The sequence below is a fragment of the Chiloscyllium punctatum genome, chromosome 8 (assembly GCF_047496795.1).
Source record: "Chiloscyllium punctatum isolate Juve2018m chromosome 8, sChiPun1.3, whole genome shotgun sequence".
NCBI lineage: Eukaryota > Metazoa > Chordata > Chondrichthyes > Orectolobiformes > Hemiscylliidae > Chiloscyllium > Chiloscyllium punctatum.
The window spans coordinates 113,360,912-113,384,538 of NC_092746.1; the positions used below are offsets into that span (position 1 = coordinate 113,360,912).

The 23,627-nt window shown below is 40.8% G+C and overlaps 1 protein-coding gene across 6 annotated transcripts in view; it reads right to left on the reverse strand.

Annotated features, from left to right (window-relative positions):
• galnt11 (UDP-N-acetyl-alpha-D-galactosamine:polypeptide N-acetylgalactosaminyltransferase 11 (GalNAc-T11)) overlaps positions 1 to 23,627 on the reverse strand; it is a 183,245-nt gene that overhangs the window by 139,536 nt on the left and 20,082 nt on the right. For all 6 annotated transcript variants that reach the window (XR_011961411.1, XM_072576263.1, XM_072576261.1 and 3 more), the window contains exon 2: positions 19,794 to 19,855. The gene's annotated coding sequence lies outside the window, so the exon portion shown is untranslated. The remainder of the gene's footprint in view (positions 1 to 19,793; positions 19,856 to 23,627) is intronic.

Genomic DNA, 23,627 nt, shown 5'->3' on the forward strand with positions numbered 1-23,627 from the left:
CACTAAATCAACAGACAGCGACACCAGTGAAAATAACCCCTCTAAATCAAGAGGAAAGTGACAGTGGAGAAAATTACACAGCACACCAGCCATCACTGGATTAATTAAACTGACCAAAAACTTGTGCCGACAGCTTTCAAGCAAGGGCTGTTAGGTAAATTATGTTTGTACTTTTTAAATTACACTTGTCATGCACTGTAAAACTCAAGATATAAAGAGACAGAATTCCATTTTCCTTGAAAACTTGGGTTATAACTCAAAAGAATGAAAAAGATCTTCTTCAATCCATCTTTGTGAAAGGGAATCTATATATATTCTAATTACCATAAAATGGGGCATACAAGTCGCAGAATTCGTTGTGATTCAAGAAATTAAATTAATGCTGGAGATCATTACACATGAAAATGCACTGAACTATCATGTGCTCCATCAACATTACCAAAACAACAGATGCACTTTACATTTACTTTTACACCTTTATTTAAATTGTGGATGATTAACATCAGCAGTAAGTGATTGGCCCAGATCGCTTGTTGTTGGATTGTATTTTTCATGGCTCAGATTTTGTTCAAAACACATTGGTATCTAAACAGTACAATTAATAATGCACAAATTTTTCTGCATCTTGCAAATTAGATTAGATTAGATTCCCTACAGTGTGGAAACAGGCCCTTCGGCCCAACAAGTCCACTCCAACCCTCCGAACAGTAACCCACCCTGACCCATTTCTCTCTGATTAATGCACCCATAAAATGCATCTGTGATTTCTCATGAAGTCACAGCAACTGTTCATTAATTTAACTTGAGAAGTTAAAACTAATAACTAGCAGCGAATGTGATTTTAATGAAGTGATAATTATCATTGCATGTCCATTCATTAAGTCCTCAACATTTGATAACAAAGTTATCAGCGATTGCTAACCAACACTCCTTACTCAGAGGGAACAATAACAAGAATGGGGTCTGACTATTTTAGGTTGGTTTGAGATTTTAAAAGTTTAAGTTTTAACTCTTCACATTATTTCTGACTTTCTCTTTCTGTCTTTTTTTTAAAATGCAATCTCTATTTCTCTCTGAATTTATCTCTTTCTGAGATCTCCTGTTCATTTCTCAATCCTAAAGACTCATTTCAGATAAAAAGTTTATTCCATTGCACACGAAGATCCCAAACGCTCTGCTGCGTCTGTTCTTTCAGCAGCTTTGTGAATGAAAACTGTTAAAATATAAACATAAACTCACAAGTCTAACTGAAAGATCAAGCCAAGAGAGGTCCCTACTCTGACAAAACCGGAATATAGTTCCATGTAAAATCACATACCATCTGTCAGTCCTAATACCAATAATCCATTAATTAAGCGTCAAACTAATCAAAGCAAATTTCAAAGCATAAAAATGCAGTGCTTAAAAAGTAAACTACAATACTACATAGAGTCTAGAATTTGATTCCTGTGAACAAGGTGGGATATTTGCTTGTATGGCACAGGTTCTTCAGTAGACGATAGCTCTGAATAGTAACAGGGCTTCAGAATTATTCTGTGGTAGAAGGTCATTCAGCCCATCGTGTCTGCACTAGCTCTCTGAGCACTTTAACATCATGCCAATCCCTTCCCTTATCCCATAAGATGCCAGTTATAATATATTAATTGCGCAAATCTTGCAGTCCGTGCAATATCGTTTCTGTATTAATGTGTAGAAAAATGGGATATTGCCTCAATAAAAGCCCTGGAAATTCTCAACACTTGGCAAAAAGAGCAACACTAGCAAAGGAATGGGCAAAGAAATTTCCTGGAGTTTGCAACATGCAAACCTAATAGTTTGACCAAAGAAAAGTACGGATAACACCTGTAGAAATGTTAACTGACTAGGAAGGCATTAAGAACAGATTATTAACTTCAGTTAGCAAAATTAAAACATACCAGATTTTAACTGGTCAATGGAGATACATTGATGACAAAGCAGGAGACAATTTCTCAACTAGTTGTCACAGTTGCTTCCAAATCAAACTAATTGATGGAAGGACTCAGAGCTGATGTTACTTCCTCAGTGGTATCTGGGTCTTGCATCCTGACTTGGAGCTATACTGCTGTTCCTTAACTGTCCCTGTGTCAAAATCCTGGAAATCCTTTTTTAACAGGACTATGGATATCACTATGTTCATGAAATGCAGCTGTTCAAGACGGCAGCTAATCTACCACCAAGGCAATTGAGGATGGACATGAAATGCACACCCTCATTCCATGGAATGAATAATAAAAAAATCCTCAGTAAGCAATTTGTTTTATCAATGTGATAGCATTGGCCTTGAAAGCTGGGAAAGTGAGAACTATTTTACTCGCACTTCAGCTGACAGAGAATCTGCAAAACCTGATTTCTAAGATCAGTAGCAGTAAATATTAAGAAATACAGCTAAGTAAAACCTGACACTTATTGTTTGATTGCTTCCTATGGTTGTAATTTCAGCATTGTAAACATACCATCTGCTATTTGCTATTAGGAATGTGCCCATAATTTCAATAGTTATTGTCACCATCCATGTTTGTGACAATGTGCCACCAAAACAGGTAAATATTATTCGCATGCACAATGGCCAATAAACATATGATGCCAGTTATAATATATTAATTGCGCAAATCTTGCAGTCCGTGCAACAAATAATTGATGCACTGATTTCAGTTGCAGCAGCGTGATGTATTTATCTAAGTGCTCATATGCCTGATGAACGACTAGCAATTTTCGGTGTCCACTGATCAAGTAAATTTTATGTAGTTTTTTAAAATATATTGGTTATTTTGATTTCCAGTTCATATTAATACCAGCACTCCTGATCTTTGGGAGCTCACCACCAGTTTCTCAAAGGTAATTAAAGATGGGCAATGGCAGAAGCAATTTTCTGGGGGATTTGGGTGGGAAGAAGAGACTGGGGTGGAGAATGGGGTTGAGGGAAAATTCTCAGCAACAGTCCAGCATTATTTCTAGCTAGTTTTTATCTTTTAAAACAGGAATTTATGTGTGCATTATGGAGGTCAGTTGAACGTACTAACTTTGTATCGGTTAAGACAAAACATGTATTATAAAAGCACCACCTTCTCAGATAATGTCTTGTAGACTTTAGAAAAACATCTCTCCCCAGCAGAGGAGAGAAACTGCTTTGTCTCCCTGCTCGACATGGACGGTCCAAGATGGTACAGCATAGCACCTTGAAACCAACTAATACCAATCATGGTTCTCACACAATGTTAATGTGGGGGTGATGTGTACTGGAGGAGGTATATCTTTCTTTCAACTCGAGCTCCACTAAACAGGATAACTCAGCCACAGCAGTATCAGATGGCACGGCAGGAGACGGGGTGGGTGTTTGTGTGTCTGTGAATGAGAATCAGTTGTTTGTGTGAGGGCTTGCAATATTGAGATGCCTGAGAGTCAAGGATGTGTGTCACTGAGGTCAGAGCTGCCGGTGAAGAACAGAGGAGGTGGCAATCAATGAGGTAAGGTTAGGAAGGAAGGGCTGGCAACAAGGGAGGCAGTGTGTTGGGGAGAAGGGCTGTTGGTTGGCTCATGGTGGGGGTGAGGGAAAATTCGTCCCAGTGAGAGCTGTAGAGTTAGTGAGTTAAGTGATAGCGGCACCATGGTACAGGATGCCATTCAAGTGGAGGGGAGCAAGAAGGAATATGATAGTAGTAGGGACAATATAGTGAGGGGAATTGACACTCTCCTCCACTGTCAGGAGCCCATGTTCAGGAGACTGTATTGCCTGTCCAATGCTCCTGTTTGGGACATCTGCTCAAGGCTCGAGAAGGAGTGAGAGGGAAGAGACCTAGATTTAAGGTATGGGCAGAAGCTTTCGTGGAGATACGAGGAAAAATTTTTATATCCCGAGAATGATGGAAATCTAGAACTCACTGCTTATAAGGATGGTAGAGGCAGAAACCTTCACCATTGGAAAATAGGATTAGAATAGTTGTGTGGTCAGTTTTGACCAGCACAGCCATGATGGGCCTTTTTCTGTACTGTAGATCTCTGTAACTATGAGGGATGATTTTTCTAGGCCTTCAAACTATCCGGAATCCTGCTATTCCAGGTGCAATTCATAGCTTGTAAAAACCATGATTTGCCTGTTAATTTAGGTTCAATTTTCATTGATTCTGATTCGTGTTAAAGATACAATGACTGAAATTTTGTCTGGCAATTGCTCCATTGTACATCTTCAGTTCTTTGATTTACAGATCCACACAAAGTTCTCAAGAACAGTCCCAGCCAAAGTTCCATCACTTTTTGCAAGTGCATCTATATTGTATTATTCATAGAGTCATAGAGATGTACAGCATGAAAACAAACCCTTTGGTCCAACTCCTATGTATGATTATGCTTGACATTCAAGCCCAAGTAATACATTTGTAAGAATGATTTTGTCATTCCATCAATCAAATGGCTCAAATGTGAATGAATTGTTTGTGTCAGGGCTTGCATTATTGAAGAGCTTGTGAATCAAGGGTATCTGTCTCTATGTCCGTTTGATTTCCCTGAACATCAAAGAAAACTCTTCATAATTTGCTCAAATTCACAATCTTTGACATAGGAACATACCTTCAGAACAAAATAATTTAGGATGCAGATGAGGTGAAACTCCTTCCCTCAGAGGTTTGTGAATCTTTGGAATTCTTTACCCAAAAGGATTATGGAGCATCAAGCATACAGGTTTTGAGACACAGAGTTTGTTTTCACTGGGTCAGTCATAGAAATGTACAGCACAGAAAGAGACCCTTCAGTTCAACTCCTCCATGCCAACCAGACATCCTCAATAAATCTAGTCCCATTTACCAGCTTTGCCCTCTATCCCTCTAAAACCTTCCCATTCATACGCCTATCCAAATGCCTTTTAAATATTGTAATTGTGCTAGCCTCCACCAATTCCGCTGGCAGCTCATTCACGTGTGAATTAAAAAATATAAATAATGGACAGCAAAGAGAGGTTTGGACACTGATCATACTGAATAACTTAGTAGGCTTAAGGAGCAATAGGATCTGCTCTGCTCTTATTTCCCATGTTCAATTTAAAAGTTTTCAAACTTTGTGAAGTAATGTACTTACATTTACTATGTTCTTTAAAAAAATGGAAGCTTTGAACCACTTCAATATGACATGAAAGATGATTCATGAAAGCCAGATGCTTCATAAAAAAAACACAATAAAAACATTGAATATCAGAGAGACTAAACAATAATGAAGTTCTGAGCCCAACGACACTACAAGTAAATAATTTGCAGAAGTATCGTGCAGTCTGATTCAAGTTCAAGGTCTATTATCAAACTAAAATCAATAAAATCCTTCAACAAACAACACAAGGCAATGAAATAAAAACTACAACATTGACTGTGCTGCTATACCCCAGGCCCAAAAAAACCAAATTTCTTCACAATAATTGCACATGGACAGCTTAGAATGAATTCACCATTTACAGAATGAAAGAACATACTCTGGTAAATTAGTTTTTCTATGACATTTATCCAGCATTTCAACTCTCACTCTGCAACATATTCGTTCAGTTGGTAAATGTTTTAATAAAGTTGATATATCTGAGGCAAGTCAGGAGCATTCCATCACACTCCTGGCTTGTGCCTTGCAGATAGATGGCAGACAGGTTTCTTGGTGTCTGTAAATGTATTCTGCTTCGTACGTTGGCTTAGTGGTTAGTACTGTGCCTCACAGTGCCAGGGACCTGGGTTCAATTCCATCCTCTGGCAACTGTCTGTGTGGAGTTTGCACATACTTCCTCTGACTGTGTGGGTTTCTTCCAGGTGATTCAGTTTCCTCCCACAGTCCAAAGCCTTGCAGGTTAGGTGGATCGGCTGTGCTAAATTGCCCATAATATCGAGGGATGTGCTGGCTAGGTAGATTAGCCATGGAAAATGCAGGGTTACAGGGATAGGGTATGGGTATGAGTCTGGGTGGGATGCTCTTTGCAGGGTCAGTGTGGACCCAAATGACCTGCTTTCACACTGGAGGTTTTCTATGATAGCAGACAAAATACTAAACCACTTTCAAATCCAGTGTCAAAATTATTAGGAACTAATTTGATCAAAGCCCTCACATACAACTGACAATGATGCCTCAATTCCAATCTCTAAAGAACACAGTACTTTCCTTACAGCATACATACCTTTTGCCTAAAAGCTAAGGTGATGCTGCAGTGTTAATGTTATTGGACTAGTAAGCCAGAGTTCCAAGGATGCTCTGTAAAAACAGCAGCTGGTGGAATTTAAATTTAATAAATGAAACCATCTGTTGACCATGACACTTTGTTGGAACAGTTACCTAGTTCAGTAATCTTCTTCAGGGAAGAAAGACTGTCACCTATACCTGGTCTGGCTTACTTGTAACACCTCACCTACAGCAATGTGGTTGGCTTATAAGTGGCCGAGAGAGCCCTCAGTTGTATCACATTGTTAAATCAAAAGAAAGATCACCAATCTAGTCACTGAAAATAACGACACTGGAATCCCAGCCCTGTCAACTCTTTAAAGTCCTGCCTGCCAACATTTTATACCTAGTGCCAAAATTGGGAGAGTTGACTTACAGATTAGTCAAGCAATAGCTTGAGATAATCATATTCATGGAATCATATCTTAAAGGGAAAGCTCAGACACCACGTTCATAATCTCTGTGTATGTCCTGTACCCCCCCAAGAGGACAAACTCAGCAGGGGTGACAGAACAGCGGTATACAGTTGGAAGGAAGTTGTTCTAGGAGTCTTTAACATCCAGATCCTTTGAAGATTTACAGCATCAAATCAAATATGGGCAAGGAAATAACTGACCTGAAATTGAATTGGGCTAGCCACATAAATACAGTGGCTACAAGAGCAGGTCTGGGAATACTACAACATATAACTCATCCCCTGACTCCCCAAAGCCTGTACACCATCTTTTTGGCACAAGTCAGGAGTGTGATTGAATATTCACCACTTGTCTGGATGAGTATAACTCCAATACCACTTAATAAGCTCGCTTGATTGGCACCAGTTTCCACTCCTTCCACCACCAATGTTCAGTAGCTGCGGTGTACACTATCTACAGAAACAATACAGTAATTCAGCTTCAACAGCATATTCCAAATCCACGACCACTTCCATCTAGAAGGACAAGGGCAGCAGATACATGGGAACACTACCACTTGCAAGTTCTCTTCCAAGCCACTCACCATTCTGACGTGGAAACGTATCACTGTTCATTCAATATCATTGGGTCAAAATTGAATTCCCTCCTGATGGCCTTGAGGGTCTACCTACAGCACAATGACTGTAGCAGTTCAAAAAGACAGCTAAACGCCATCTTCTCAAAGGCAACTAGGATGGGCAATAAATGCTGGCCAGTCAGGTAGCAAAGCCCACTGTCCCACTAGTGAATAAAAAAAACCTGCAGTTTACCACTGAGCTGCTTTTCCCCAATCTCCAATAAATGATAAATCAGTTCTCCATGTTGAACACTAAATTCAACCTCTAGTCTTGCATTAATAAGGCAATGCAGTTTCAGATTAAGAAATCTCCCTTTGAAGATGCAAGCGAGAAGAATGTTTTTCTCAGACGGTGGTTATTTTGTGAAATTCTCTTCCGCAGAAAGCAGTGGACACTGTGTCAGTGTTTATTCAAGGCAAAGTTAGATAGATTTTTGATAACTGTGATGTCAAGGTCCTTGTATATCAAGAATAGACAACTAAGGACAGCGCCATCACATAAGGCTGATAGTATCCTAGAACACATCCGGAAGATAGAACATACAAACACTAAAATCATGCCTTTCAGCTCAACCTATCTGAACTCACATTTAACTTTCACAATTTCTGATACCTTGATCCCATATTGCTACATGTACTGATCCAATCAAACGTTAGCTTAAGCCTGTATCCCCAGTACAAACAGTTTCCTTGAAAGCATATGGGGATATGAGAACACATTGTATCCTTGCAACGGTAACATGTTCTAATAAGGACAGAAATTTGGAAAAATAATTCTTTGGATATCTCCGTGGTACAATTATACTGATAAAATCAAAAAGAGATCCAGTGATGGTTCATTCGTCAATAACAAACATCTCGATGGTGGGACAAAACATAAAAGCCAATAGAAAGCTGAATAACATATAACAAGAGCATGAGCCTATAAGGTAAAAAGCTAAATATTACAGATGCTGGAAATCTAAAACAAACAGTGCTGCAAATACTCCACAGATTCTGCAGCAGTTGAATAGGACTCTTTAGAAGGTAGAAATTTTATTGGGTTAGAAGAGGAAGGAAGAGGAAAAACAAAAGATAAAGTCTGATTATGGAATAGATAGGAAAGATTAAATGACAAAGATTCATCAAGTACAAGAAGCAAAATGGAAAGCACTGAAAGTGAACAAGGTTAAAGAGACAAATGGAAATCCCAATGGAAAGAGAAACTTCTTCAAGGTAGGCATTCTGCAAGAATATAATCCATCACAATTTTACCTTCCTTCAGTTCTGAAGGATTATTTTTTCACTCTTATGTTAATCCTATGTCTGTCTCTCTCTCTCTATAAATTCTACCAGATCTGCAGAGTATTTCCAGCAGTTCAAGTTTTTCTGTTGAGTACTAGGCAACACTTTCCAGGAAGGAGGCCTACTTATAGCACCAAAGATGATGTGGGTATGAAGATGCATTGGCAAGGAACTGAGATCATTGAAAAATATGGGGGATGATAGATGCACATTGTTGCCAAGGATGTGAAAGATCGGAACAGATTGTGGAATGGGAGGGTGGTTTACGTGGATGGGTATACACATTGGGAAATATTTCTGGTCAACAGGCAGTATTGTAAAGGCATTTACACCTGGTTAAAGCTATTCTCACCTTCCTTAAGCTGCTGAGTTTGCCAGAGCCTGGAAAACCTGACTCTGGTTAAAAATAGAATGGCCATTAAACCATATATTTAAATATTCATGAAGAAGGGCTGATGCCCGAAACGTCGATTCTCCTGTTCCTTGGATGCTGCCTGACCTGCTGCGTTTTTCCAGCAACACATTTTCAGCATATATTGAAATAACCAATCCAATTTCTGAGTGGCTGCCCCTTGTCCTGCAAGCCCAAACTGAGTGGATTGTTGCATTTTATCCTCTAATATGGCTCTGCTTTTCTTGACAGTTGAGATTCAGCCTGAAGTCACCAAAGAATACGGAATAGCCACAATTCATCAAGTTAGGTGCTACATATGTTATGATACTACAAATAACAAATAACAAATGCACAACCTAGATCATTGAAATCTTCATCTTTAAAATGAAAAGACATCAAACTTCAAGTACTGAATGTAACTGGGGAGTAACAAGGAAAAGATAAAAAGGCAGCACAAAAAGCTGATTAACAATAATCAGTATAATTGCAATGCTACAAATAAATTTTGGGAAAATAACTGACAGGTAGTGAAAATAAATATTGCTCCTTGTTTACTTGATAAATATGATGCCCACAAGAGAATCTATTTTAGTTTGCGTAACTTTGGAAAGACACAGTTCAAATACTACTTCATAAAATTCAATACCAAGGTGATCATATTTTAGATGCTTACAAAATGTATGACATCAATACAAAACAGGAAAGTACTAATAAATAACTAGACTGCCCATGTTTTGTCTCCCTTGTGTTATATTGTTGTCATGGAGTCATCCACATCATTTTATGGTGGTTCAATCAATCATTGGCTGTTAAACTCTTAGATGCTGGACTCCTTTCTTTAATCAGATCTTCAACTGAGCAGAATGCAGCTCTGGGACTTGATGTATACCAGTCCAAAGACAGTAGACAAGCTCGATGTTAGCCTGATACACAAATTATAGAACTGTTCATGTTATGAGTAAAATGTAAATGCTTCTGGTGCATTTTTTTTAAAAATCATTCATAGGACATGGGTGTTGCTGGCTTCACCAACATGTGTTGCCCAGCTGTAGTTGTCCTTGAGGAAATGGTAGTGAATTGCCTTCTTGAAACAACCTCACTCTGTAAAAAGTTTTTCTCGCACATCTTATTTAAAGTTTCCTCCTCTCATCTTAAACTAATGTCCCCTAGTATTTGACATTTCCACCCTAGGAAAAACTATCTACTCTATCCATGCTTCTCATAATTTTGTATACTTCTATCAGATCACCCTTCAGCCTCCAACGCTCCACATTTGACCAATCTCTCCTTATAGCTAATATACTCCATTCCAATCAACATTCTGGTAAATCTCTTATACCCTCTCCAAAGCCTCCATATCTTTCCTATAATATGGTGACCAGAACTGCACTCCAAATGTGGCCAAACCAAAGTTTTGTATAGCTACAAATATGACTTGCCAACTTTGATACAAAATGCCCTGACCGATGTAGGCAAGTATGCTGTATACTTTCTTATGTACCGCTTTCATGCTGCACCACTTATCCACTTGCATTGCCACTTTCAGGGGGCTATAGACTTGCACCCCAAGATACGTCTGTATATCAATGCTCCTAAAGGTCCTGACATTTTCTGTATACCTTCCTTTCACCATAAGGAAGGCAGCATAATATTGCAACCGTTTTAGGCACTTCCATATTATCCAATCTGATTGCTGGAGGGTCAACTTTTGAACTTTCAATTTGATTTGTGCTAAAGAACACCCAATTTTGTCAAACTTCCCATCTTGCATTCATCAGAACAATTTGATAGGACACCAATAAAAGGGAAAACCAACATTCATCCTGTCTGAGAGAGTCGGTTCATAAGTAAGCTCCAATTGGTACGAGTGCTGCCGTGGAAAATATAGCAGATATTGATAACTGACAGTTAAGAGCTAGGCTTCATTTAGATTTAAAACCAAACATATTCATTCTGATTGGTCAGATCATTGTCAAGAGAAATAAACAAGATTGGCCTTATCAGACCCTTGTAAATCAGGCTCAAGCCAATTGTTCATCCTTCAAATTTGATGCCACAATTGGGCACATGAAAGCCATCCTGCATGGTAACAGCTACACCGATCAGATATTTTCTTGCTGTGCCTCATGTAAATTCACAAAAAGAACCTGAGGGGCGATCATTCTTGGTTGGAAAAATGCCCAGTCTACCTCAGATTAAAAGATATTTTAAAAGTATGACCAACAGCTAAAATGAGCCATTTCACTCTGCTATGCAGTAGCAACACAATTCACAATTGAAGATGCAGCGCCAGCAAGGTAGGTACTGCCCAGGTTCCTGAGTCAATCCACTCCAGGCCAGCTGCATCCTTTTCTCTCTCTCCTTTCTCATCTTTTTCTTTCTCTTTATTCTTTTCTTCACCTTCTGATGTCACAGAGAAGCCGGATCAGTGTTGGCAGGGCATTGGGGGCAGTGTTGGTAATGCCTGGAGGGAGAGCTCCTGGCTGTGGTAGGCCGGAACATGGATTTGGGTCACTGGCTGAAGTGGTGACAGTGCCTGCAGCGGTGATTCCAGGTTGTATTAGTCCAAGTGTGGACTTGACAGGTCGTCGGCTACAGTAATGGAGTGTCCGAAGCAGGGAATCCTGACTATGGTAGGCCCAGAGCATGGTCTCGGGGACTCACTGGGTCTTTGGCTATTGCAGTGATGGTGCCTGGACTAGGGACTCCTGGCTGCAGTCGGCCTGAAGCATGGACTCCTCGAGACACCTTGAAGAGACCTTGCAGAAATGCTGGAGCTGCAAGTGAAAACATCTTGGTACAAAAGATGAAATCTATTCCTGCAAGTTCAAAATGGTGCTGGATTGTGTCGACAAAACAATTTTCACTGTATCTGTCTAGACATGTGACAATAAATACCTTACTCACTCACAAACAGAATGATGCCATCAAGTCAAAATAGACTTGACATTAATTAGTTATATGGTATAAGAATTTCTGTGGTGTGATGCCAAGTTAGACCACACATTCCAAAGACTGGTGGATTGTATCAAGCAGCATATCGCTTCAGCTCTTTGCAACATCTAAAAGGTACTGACTGCACCCAACCACCCCACAATGGTAAATTTTGCACCAGTATCCAACATTAAACATAAAAGCAAGTTACTGTAGATGCTGGAATCTGAACTGAAAACAAAAAGTGCTAGAGATCTTCTACAACTGTGGTTTCCCACCCACTTGTCGACAGGGCCCTCAACTGAATCCAGCCTATCATCCATGCTTCCATCCCTTGCCCCTTCCCATCACTCACAACAGTGTGATCAGGACCTCCTTCTCACTTTCACCCCACCAGACTCTGGATTCAAATGATCATTCTCTGCCATTTCAGACAATTTCAACAAAATGCCATCATCAAACACATCTTCCCCTCACTCCCCCTCTGCATTTTACAGGTATCGTTCCCTCCACGACACACTAGTCCATTCTTGTACCACCACCACCCCCTCCTTTCCATGGCACCTTCCCACATAATAGAAGGTGCAACACCTGCCCCTTCACCTCCTCCCTGCTCACCATCCAAGACCTAAGCAGTCTTTCCAGGTGAAGCTGCATTTCCAAGCTTGTGTGTATGCACTGTACCCAATGTGGCCTACTCTATTTTGGAGAAACTAAATGCAGACTGTGTGACTGCTTTGCAGAACTCCTCCGATCTGTGCGCAAGCATGAGTCTGATCTTCCTGTAGCTGGTCATTTTAACACAGTGTCTCGCTTGCATGCCCCTTGTTTGTCCTTGGTATGCTGCAACGTTTCAGGAAATCACAGCGCAAACAGCATGTCATCTTCAAACTAGGCAGTTTACAATCTTCTGGACTCAATATTGAGTTCAACATCTTCAAATTCTGAACTAATCCATCCCTTTCTTTTAGCTTTGCTTGTTACATTCTCTGCCACCCTCTCTGTCCTTCCTCCACCCCAGTGGGACGGTCTGTTCTTTCAAGTCTAGCAGTTATACACACCATTGTTCTCCGCTGCTCTTGCCCCACTGAACTTATCTCCTCATATCTTGACACTGTCCTGTCCTCCTTGGTCCAGGAACTCCGTACATACATTTGGGACACCACCCACACCCTCCACCTCCTCCATGACATTCGTTACCCCAGCTCCCAATGTCTCACCTTCACCGTGGACATCCAGTCCCTGTACATGTTCATCCATCATGGTGAAGGCCACCATTCCCTCCGTTTCTTTCTCTCCTGCCAACCCTACCAGTAACCTTCCACCAACATACTCATTCAATTGCTGAACTGGTCCACACCCAAAACAACTTCTCCTTTGAATCCTCCCACTTCCTTCAGACCAAATGGGTAGCCGTGGTCACCTGCATGGGTGCAAGCTGTGTTCACCTCTTAGTCGGATACATGGAACAGTCCATCTTCCATAGTTACACTGGCACCATTCCCCACCTTTACATCAATTACCTTGATGACTGCTTCAACACCACCTCGTGCTCCCATGAGGAGGGTGAACGGTTCATCAATTTCACAAACATCTTCCAGCCTGACCTCAAATTCACCTGGATCATCTTGGACACCTCCATTCCCTTTCTGGATCTCTAGTCTCCAATTGTGGCAACCAAGTCAACACGGACATCTACTTCAAACAGACCAACTCCCATAGCTACCTGAACTACACCTACTCCCAACCCCCTACTCTGTAAAACGCTATCCCTTACTCCCAATTCCTCTGCCTCCATCTGTATCTGCTCCCAGGAGGAGCAATTCCACTCCAGAACATCTCAGATAGTCTCCTATTTCAAGGAACGCAATTTCCTCTCCCATGTGGTCAGCAATGCCCTCCGCACCTCCATGCTTGAACCCCACCCCAACACCCGCAACAAGGATACAGCCCCCTTGATCCTTGCCTTCCACCCCACTAAACCCCGGATACAGTGTATCATCTTCCACCATTTCCGCCACCTACTGTCAGACTCAACTACCAAGAGATATTTCCCTCCCCACCCCTATCAGCATTCCGTAGAGATCATTCCCTCCTCGACTCCCTCATTAGATCCACATCCCCCACCAACCCACTCTCCACTCCCAGCACCTTCCCTTCCCACCGCAAGAGTTGTAAAACCTACACCCACACCTCCCTCGCCACCTTCATCCAAAGCCTCAAAGAATCCTTGCACACTCGGCAGAGATTTTCCTGCACCTCCAAACACATCATCTACTCGATCCGTTGCTCTCAATGTGGTCTTCTCTACATTGGGAGACAGGACGCCAACTCGCAGAACATTTCAAGGAACACCTCTAGGACACATGCATTAAACAACCCCACCGCCCCGTGGCCGACCACTTCAACTCCCCCTCCCACTTCGCCAAGAATATGCAAGTCCTGGGTTTCCTCCACTGCCAAATCCTAGTCATCCGATGCCCGGAAGAAAACACCTCATCTTCTGCCTGGGACACTCCAACCACACAGCATCAATGTCGATTTCACCAGGTTCCTCATCGCCCCTCCCCCCCCACCTCATCCCAGATCCAACCTTCCAATGCATCACTGCCTTCTTGAACTGTCCTGCCTGTCCATCTTCGTTCCTGCTCTACCCTCCATTCTGACCTATCACCATTACCCCTCACCTGCATCCACCTATTGCCTTCCCAGCTACCTTCGCCCCAGCCCCAGCTCCCTGTCCTATTTATCTCTCACCCCACTTCCCCCACATTCCTGATGAAGGGCTTATGCCCAAAATGTCAGTTCTCTTACTCCTCGGATGTTGCCTCACTTGCTATGCTTTTCCAGAGCCATACTTTTCGATACCATTGTTCTGCTCTTCTCATATTCCAATAACTTAATCTGAACAATCAACGTCACTTCTTCCCAACACTCCAACTGCTCCCCCCTCCGATTCCGACACCCCCGAACCTTCCTCCCTCAAACCCCTCAACTATTGAATAAATGCTGCCCCGTTCACATTTCACTTTAGCTTTGTTGAAATGTCAACTTAACTCTAAACGTCGGCTTGCTTTCTCTCCATGGATGCTGCCTGACTCGCTGTGATCTCCAGCATTTTTGTCTTCAGTCCAACTTTAGACAATATTTGCAAAGGTCTACACTGACAACCAACTTAATTGTATCAGTCACATTTGCAGCTTAGCACAATTTATATGCATTAGAATCTATATATATTAACATAGGCCCTGTTCTTCACAGAAAGTCCCTTTTATCGACCCAACAAAATAGATGACAGCCATTTGGTGATTCACAGCTTAGATCAATACTCTGACCAATCAGAGCCAACCTGCCAGTTTAAAATTAAACAAAGCCTGGCTGTTAACTATCACTTGGTGCATTCTCCATTGCAATGCTTCTACCAGAGACCAAACGCTAACCAGTCAGCACTGACCTTTCTTGCAATATAAATGCTGGTTTTCACCTTGAACTAACATGCTTGTGAACTTTCCTATTTGGTGCAAGACAAAAAGCCTCAACAAAATGTCCTTTATCAGCAATACTCAAGTTCTGTGCTACAAAACAACTAATGGTAATATCACTGAATGTGAAGAAGATATAGATGGGGAGGTGGTGGCCTAGTGGTATTATAGCTGAACTGTTATTCCAGACACCCAAATAATTTTCTGGGGATCTGATATGAAGCTCAACACAGGAGATAACAGATTTGAATTCAATAATAATCTGGAATTAAAAATCTAATGATGACCATGAATCCATTGTTGATTTTTGGAAAAACGTATCTAGTTCACTCATATCTTTTAGGGAAAGAAACTGCCAACTTACCTGGTCTGCCCTACATATGACTCCAGATACACAGCAATGTGGAGGAAGTGAGGTCTGCAGATGCTGGAGATCAGAGTTGAGAGTGTAGTGCTGGAAAAGCACAGCCAGTCAGGCAGCATCTGAGAAGCAGGAGAATCGAAGTTTCAAGCATAAATCCTTCATCAGGAATGAGGAACTGCTCATTCCTGATGAAGGGCTTATGCTCGAAACGTCAATTCTGTTCGTTGGATGCTGCCTAACCAGCTGTGCTTTTCCAGCAACACACTCTCGACACAATATGGTGGTTAACTCTTATCTGCCCTCTAGGATAGGCAATAAATACCGGCCTAGCCAGCGATGCCCTCATCGTGTGAATTAATTTTTAAAAATTCCCTCTTGATAGCAATGATCATTATTTCACACTTGTATGGCGAGAATGTTACTTGTCAGCACAAGAGCGAATGTTATCCAAGTTTTATTGCACATGGACAAGAACTGTTTCAGTATTTGAGTCATCACAAATGGGATTGAATATTAGCCAACCATCAGCAAATGTCTCCATTTCTGCTGTAATGATGTTGGGAAGATCAGCTCAAGATGGTTGGACATAGGAGACTACCCTGAAGAACCCCTTTGGCAATATCTTGGGCATGAGATGATTGATCTCCATCAATCACAATCATCTTCCTTTGTGTTAGGACTGGCTCCAGCCAGTATAAAGATTTACCCCAATACCTCATGACTTCAGTTTAGCTCAGGCTCAATAACATCACACTCTGTAAAACACTGCCTGTCAGTTCCTTACACCTCAACTTTTGAGTTCAGCTCTTTGTCCATGCTTGGATCAAAGGTATACGGTGGATTTGTCCTGATCTGGACAGCTAGGGCATTTTTCAGACAATTTTCTACATCAGTAGTGGTTACCCATGTTGCAGCTGTTCTGGAACTGCCTGGTAGGGTTGTAAGTAGTTGTCATTCACAAAGCTTCTGTCACACTGGCTACATTCAGCTGCCAATGTCAGCAAAGGGGACAGTGCTTCAATGGAGCTGGCCCAATGGCCCATCCCAGCCCAGCCCAGCCCGGCCATGTATTTTAAGATACATAGCATATCTAATCGAGCATTAAAAAAATTATAAATAATATAAGAGCCCATGATATTGGAGGAATTATATTAGTTTAGATAGAGGATAGCTTAACTAATAGAGACAGAGAGTGAATCTAAACAGGGGGCATTTTCAAGATGGCAACCTTTAAATGATGGAGACCAACACAGATCAGTATTAGGGACCACAATTATTATAACTGATACAAATGTATTTTTGCCAAGTTTGTGTAGATGACACAAAAGTTGATGGGCAGGCAAATTGAGCAGATATTTTGTGTCAGTGTTCAATACAGAAGATACAAATAGCATTTCATGAATAGCTGTTCATCAGGAATTGAGAGGGAAGGAGGAACTCAAGAAAATTACAATCACTAGGCAAGGAGCACTGACTAATTTGTTGAATGATTGATCTCCATCAACCACAACCATCTTCTTTCGTGTTAGGATTGGCTCCAGCCAGTGTAAAGATATACCCCAATTCCCAACTCATATGAGTTAACAAGTGTACAGGTCCTAATGGATTCCATCCTCGAGTCTTACAGGGTAGTCAATGAAATAGTTGTTGTGTTGGATTTAAATTTCTAAAATTCATTAGATTCAGACAAGATTGCTTTAGTGTGGGAGGGAGGCAGAAAGCAGGAAACTACAGTCCAGTTGGCCTAGCGTCTGACATAGCAAAAATGTTAGAAGCTAATAAAATATTCTAACAGAGCACCTGGATAAATTCAAGATAATCAGGCAGAGCCAACATGGTTTTGTCAAAGGAAAATCACGTTTAACTAATTTATTGGAAATCTTTGGAAAAGTAACTTGTGCTTTAGATAAAGGGGAATCAGCAAATGTATTGTATTTCGATTTCCAGAAGGCATTTGATAAGGTGACACAGCTTATTGCAGAAAATAAAAGCCCACAGCATTGGGGTTAACATATCTGCATGGGTTGAAGATTGACTTACTAACAGGAAGCACAAGTGGTGTGCCACATGGCTCAATGCTGCAGCCTCAATTCTTTACAATTTATATAAACGATTTGGATGAAGGGAATGAAGGTATGTAGTTGTGAAGAGGACATTAAGAGCCGACAAAGGAATAAAGCTAGGTTAAGCGGATGGGCAAAGATGTGGCAAATAGAGCACAATATGGGAATGTGTGGGATTGTCCATTGTCGCAGAAAAAACTTTTTAAAAATCTAAATGATGAGAGGTTGCAGAGTTCTGAGATGCAGCAAGATCTGGATGTCCTGATGCAAAAATCACAGAAGGTTTGCATGCAAATACAAGTAATCAGAAAAGCTAGCAACAGGTTTATTGCAAAGGGAATCAAATGCAAGAGGAAGGAAGCTATGCTTCAGTAATACAGGCCATTGGTGACACTGGATCTGGAGTACTGTGTACTTTACAAGGTAAAAACAATGACTGCAGATGCTGGAAACCAGATTCTGGATTAGTGGTGCTGGAAGAGCACAGCAGTTCAGGCAGCATCCAAGGAGCTTCGAAATCGACGTTTCGGGCAAAAGCCCTTCATCAGGAATAAAGGCAGTGAGCCTGAAGCGTGGAGAGATAAGCTAGAGGAGGGTGGGGGTGGGGAGAAAGTAGCATAGAGTACAATGGGTGAGTGGGGGAGGGGATGAAGGTGATAGGTCAAGGAGGAGAGGGTGGAGTGGATAGATGGAAAAGGAGATAGGCAGGTCGGACAAGTCCGGACAAGTCATGGGGACAGTGCTGAGCTGGAAGTTTGGAACTAGGGTGAGGTGGGGGAAGGGGAAATGAGGAAACTGTGTGTACTTTACAAGTCAATGTACTTACGGAAGGGTATTAATGCATTGCAAGCAATTCAGAGAAGGTTCCCTAGACGAATAGCTGGACTGGGCTATTATGAGGCAATGCTAGACAAGCTTGACTGTATCCACTGGAGTTTAGAAGAGTCAGAGGTGACTTAATTGAGACGTAGGAGATCCTGAGGGTACATGACCAGGTGGATGTTGAAAACACATTTCCTCTCGTGGGAGAATCTAAAACTCAGAATCACTGCTTTAAATAGGCACTCCTTATTTTGAAACAGAGATGGAAATCACTTTTTTTTCTCTTAAGGGTTGAGATTCTCTTTGCAATTCCCTTCCTCAGAAGGCAATGGATGCAGAGTCTTGAAATATTTTTAAGGCACAGTTAGATAGATTCTTTATTACCAAGGAAATGAAAGCTTATTAGGAGTATGCAGAAACACAGAGTTGAGGTTAAAGTCAGATCACCCAAAATCTTATTGAATAGCAAAGCAGGCATGAAGGGCCAAATGGTCTACTCTTGTTCCTTGTTTGCATTTTTGTGAGGATGACAGAGTTTACAGAGGGATAAACACAGGTTAAGCAAGTGGGCAAAATCTTGGCAGATGGAATGTAATGTAGGAAAATGTAAAGTTATGCACTTTGGCAGGAAGAATAGAGGAGCTGAATATTATTTAAGTGGAAAAACACTGCAGAAAAATCAAAGGGAAGATATACGGACATTGAAAGCAACCATGGAAGGTTCACTCAATTGATCCAAACATAAATGAATGTCTTGTGAAAGATTCAGTAAATTGGGCTGATACACATGGGAATTTAGAAGAATAAGAGGCAACCTTATTGAAACATTTAAGATTCTTAGAGAACTTGACAAGGTAGATGTGGAAAGGTTGTTTCCCTGCATGAGAGTCGAGGACCACAGGGAAAAATCTCAGAGAAGTTTGCACACTTAAGACATACACAAGGAGGAATTTCATCTCTCAGAACATAATGAATCGGTGGAATTCTTTACGCCAGAGAGCTGTTGACACTGAGTGGTTAAGTATATTCAAGATTGAGCTGGACAGATTTTTAATCAGTAAAGGAATCAAGGGTTAAAAGGGATAAGGCAAGAAAATTGAGTAATCAAATGAGCCATGATCTCGCTGAATTTGGATCAGACTCAATGGACTGAATGTCCTACTTCATAGGTCTTATGATCAAAATAATTAGGAATCAGCTTAAATCACCAAATTACTTACCCCAGCTATGTAACTTGCAGTTTCATTCTCATAAAAAGCATGAAGCATGTTGCTTTATTCATCTAATGAAAGAAACAAACATTATTAAGAAATTAATAATGATCTGAAAATGGTCAGAAATCATTAGTATTATGAATAGTGCATACTGGTTGAGAACATAGTGTGACACTTAATGTTAACACTTTCCGAACAGTCTTAACGTGCCAAGCAAAATTAGTCTGTTAAAAGTAGCAGAGTTATTTGTTTGGAAGAGTGCCTGAAAAGTGTGATTTTCCTACTGCAAAGTAACAAGGCACCTTTACCCAGAACTTAACAAATCTTTACCCAAATTTTAAATGCACCAAAATTCATGATGACCACAACTTGTTTTTATCTTGCTTGTTTGTTTAATATTCTAAGGCACTTCAGAGGTTATGGGAAAAAATGCAAGTGCCCTAGGAAATGTAATCAAAGCTGGATCTTAGAAGTGGATTTTAAGGACTGTCTTAAAGCTGAAGAAGAAAGAGGTAGAGAGGGTTTAGAAATGAAGTTTCAAAGCTAGGAGCTAGTTGGCTGAAGACACAACTATCAATGGTAGAGTGAATGGAGGGAAACATGCACAAAGCATCAGAGTCAAAGGAACAGAAAGATCAGACAGCATGTTTGTAGGTTGGATGATGGTAAAGTAGCAGGGACGTGTGGATTCATAGCTGTTCTTAATTATAGATGTTGAAAATTTTAAGGTGGGGGACCATCAGCCAGTACAGGTCAGTGAGGACAAACTAGTAGCATTTGATGAACTAGTAGCATTTTGTATAAAATAGGACATTAGTGGGAACTTTGGATAAACTGATCAGTTGTGTGTGTGTGTACAAGTGAGGCGGGGGGGGGTTGGAAGAAAGAATGCGGACAGCATGGGCAATATTGAAAAATTGAGACGAGGTGAGGAAGGCATAGATAAATGGTAAACGTTCATAGACAGAAATAAGGATGGAGGCCACCAATGTTAAAGAAATGGGCAGTCTTTATGGTGGATAGTACCTGTCTGTCAGATTGAAAATTTAGCTCTGGCTTCAACAGCTGCACATATTCTGTTCCGCGCCAGACAGTGGCTCAAGAAAGCTAAATGGAACTATTGGCAAAGGTCTAGTTTAAAATCCCAGTGCTTCAAAAGAAAGAGATTGCAGATCATCATAACACAAAGGTAGTGGAGGAGCTGGGAGAAGTGGTGAGGTAACAAATTACTAAAAACGTGAACTGAAGGCAGCTTTAAACTGCAGAAAGGGGAGTCTCCTTTTATACTTGTCAAACATCGCACTTTCCACAGAATTACAGTCCTTAAAATAAACAGACCACAATTGCTCAAGCTTCCAGTGAGTCCACATTTTGCCACTTCATCCAGTAGCAACTTCAAGTCACTGTCACCAGACACTTACCTCAGTTTCGAAATTTCCCAAATCCATTACCAACAGTAAAGCTCTTCTGTCAGACCATGCCAGGACAAATCATTTAGATTCCTTAAAAGAATGCAGAATGCACCTCACTGATACCCACATTTGGCTTCAGTAGGTCCTGAAGAATCTGCAGTCTCTTCTCTTTGCTGACTATACCAATTGTTCTCTTATTTTCTCTCTTTTTCCTTCTGCCCCAAAAACATACAGCCAATAAGCCTATTTATTATTAACACTGCTGCCCTCTTCCTTTATTCCCAGGTGAGGACGCTTCACCGTGCTCAGCCAGTCCCATGACTAAAATAGGTTCATTACCAGGCCAATTTCAGAAGTCTCATGATCAGTTTAACTTTAATCTAGGTTTTAAGGCATATTCTGAAATATAAATTGCATAATCCTCATAGCCATTACACGGGACATTAGTTAACAGTGTATAGGTTCTGTTTGGGAGGAGAAGCCATTATTGAAAGTTTTCTGGCTATTTCTGATAGTTGAATGAAATGGAAAAAGGGCAGTGCTATTCAAGTTGGCAGGAAAAAAGATGACATGGTTAATGGGTACAAACAGGATAAGAGATTACAATGGCTGTAACTTGTGATTTTGGACGATTACAAACCATCTTTGCATAAATAAAGTAAGCCAGAGATATAATTTTGCCAAAAGAAAACATTAGTTTATTTCTTGGATTATTAGGGACTGCTAAAACAAGTTTAAAACAAGACTCCATTGATAAATTATCAGATTTCAAATCTGGGTAGTTAATTGGAAGATAAGGGGCAATTCTTTCAAACAGAGGATGGTATGTGTGTGAGATGAGCTGCCAGAGGAAGTGGTGGAGGCTGGTACAGTTGCAACAGTTAAAAGGCATTTGGATGGGTATATGAATAGGAAGAGTTTGGAGGGAAATGGGCCAGGTGCTGGCAGGTGGGACCAGATTGGGTTGGGATATCTGGTCGGCATGGACGGATTGGGCCAAAGGGTCTGTTTCCATGCTGCACATCTCTATGACTCTAAAATAATTTCCTCCTTAATTTGAGGGGAAAAACAAACGCCATTTTTTTCTTCATGTAAGGTCTTAAGATACATATATGTCCATAAAATCCAGAAACTAAAATTTTAATTATAATTTTAAATTGCCAAATCTTACATTGTTTTATGTTATTGTATTAGCCATTCACAGTGCATACTGCAAATATTTTAACTTTGCATTAATTATTTCATATTTCAGACTTTATAAATTATTTGAGCTCCATAATAATATGATGTACTATTTTCGGCGCATTAGCAGTTAGTACTTTTCAGTAAACAGATTGTATGTGAATACTATAAATAAAATAATTTATAACATGATCTACTGATCATGGAGACTTACATTTGCAGTGGGAATTGCCAAATAACTAGTAAAATGTCGACAACGTGATTTGAGGCTTGTCCTCATTTCCTGAAAATTGGTTGTTAGGGTTTGGGGCTGACTTTGCTGTTTCGCTCCCTTGTAAAATTGCTGTTTCTCTGTATACAGCTGTTAATGTTAACTGTTTTGCAAACTGTGTATTATTTAACAAAACTAAAAACATGTCGACAAAACATGTAAATAACTGTGGACTATCATTAAACACAACTCTACTTTATATTTAGGATTAATGAGGCTAAATACAAAAGCATTACGTCTCCTGATTTGCGCTGAATATGTTCTGGTATTTTTGGACTCCATTTTAGAAGCATAAAAACAGAACAGGAGTAGGCCATTTAGGCCTTCGAGCCTGACTGCCAATCAATGTGATAATGGTTGATCGTCCAACTCAGTACACTGCTCATGCTTTCTCCCTGCACCCTTTTGATCCCTTTAGGCCCAAGAACTAGATCTAACTTCTTTTTGAAAATATTCAACATTTAGACACCAACTGCTTTCTGTGGCAAAGAACTCTACAGGCTCATCACTCCACTCTCTCCTCTACTTCCAACAAACTCCCAATGTATGATTTTAAAAATATGACTAAATAACCTGGATTTCAAACTAGACATTAACAATATGGTCAAAGGAACGGAGGTCATTGTTGCTAAGTTTGCAGATGACACAAAGATGGGTAGATGGGCAGGTAGTGTTGAGGAAGCAGGGAGATCATAGAAGATCATTTAGTCCCTACAGTGCGGAAGCAGGCCATTCGACCCATCAAGTCCACATTGAAGGGCATTTCACCCGGACCCATCTCTTACCTCAGTAACCCTGCATTCCCCATGGTGAATCCACCGAGCCTGCGCATCCCTGGACACTATGGTCAATTTAGGCCAATCCACCTAACCTGAACACCTGTGGGAGGAAACCAGAACACCCAGAGGAAACCCACACAAACATGGGGAGAAGATGCAAACTCCACACAGCTGGTTGCCTGAGGCTGGAAATGAA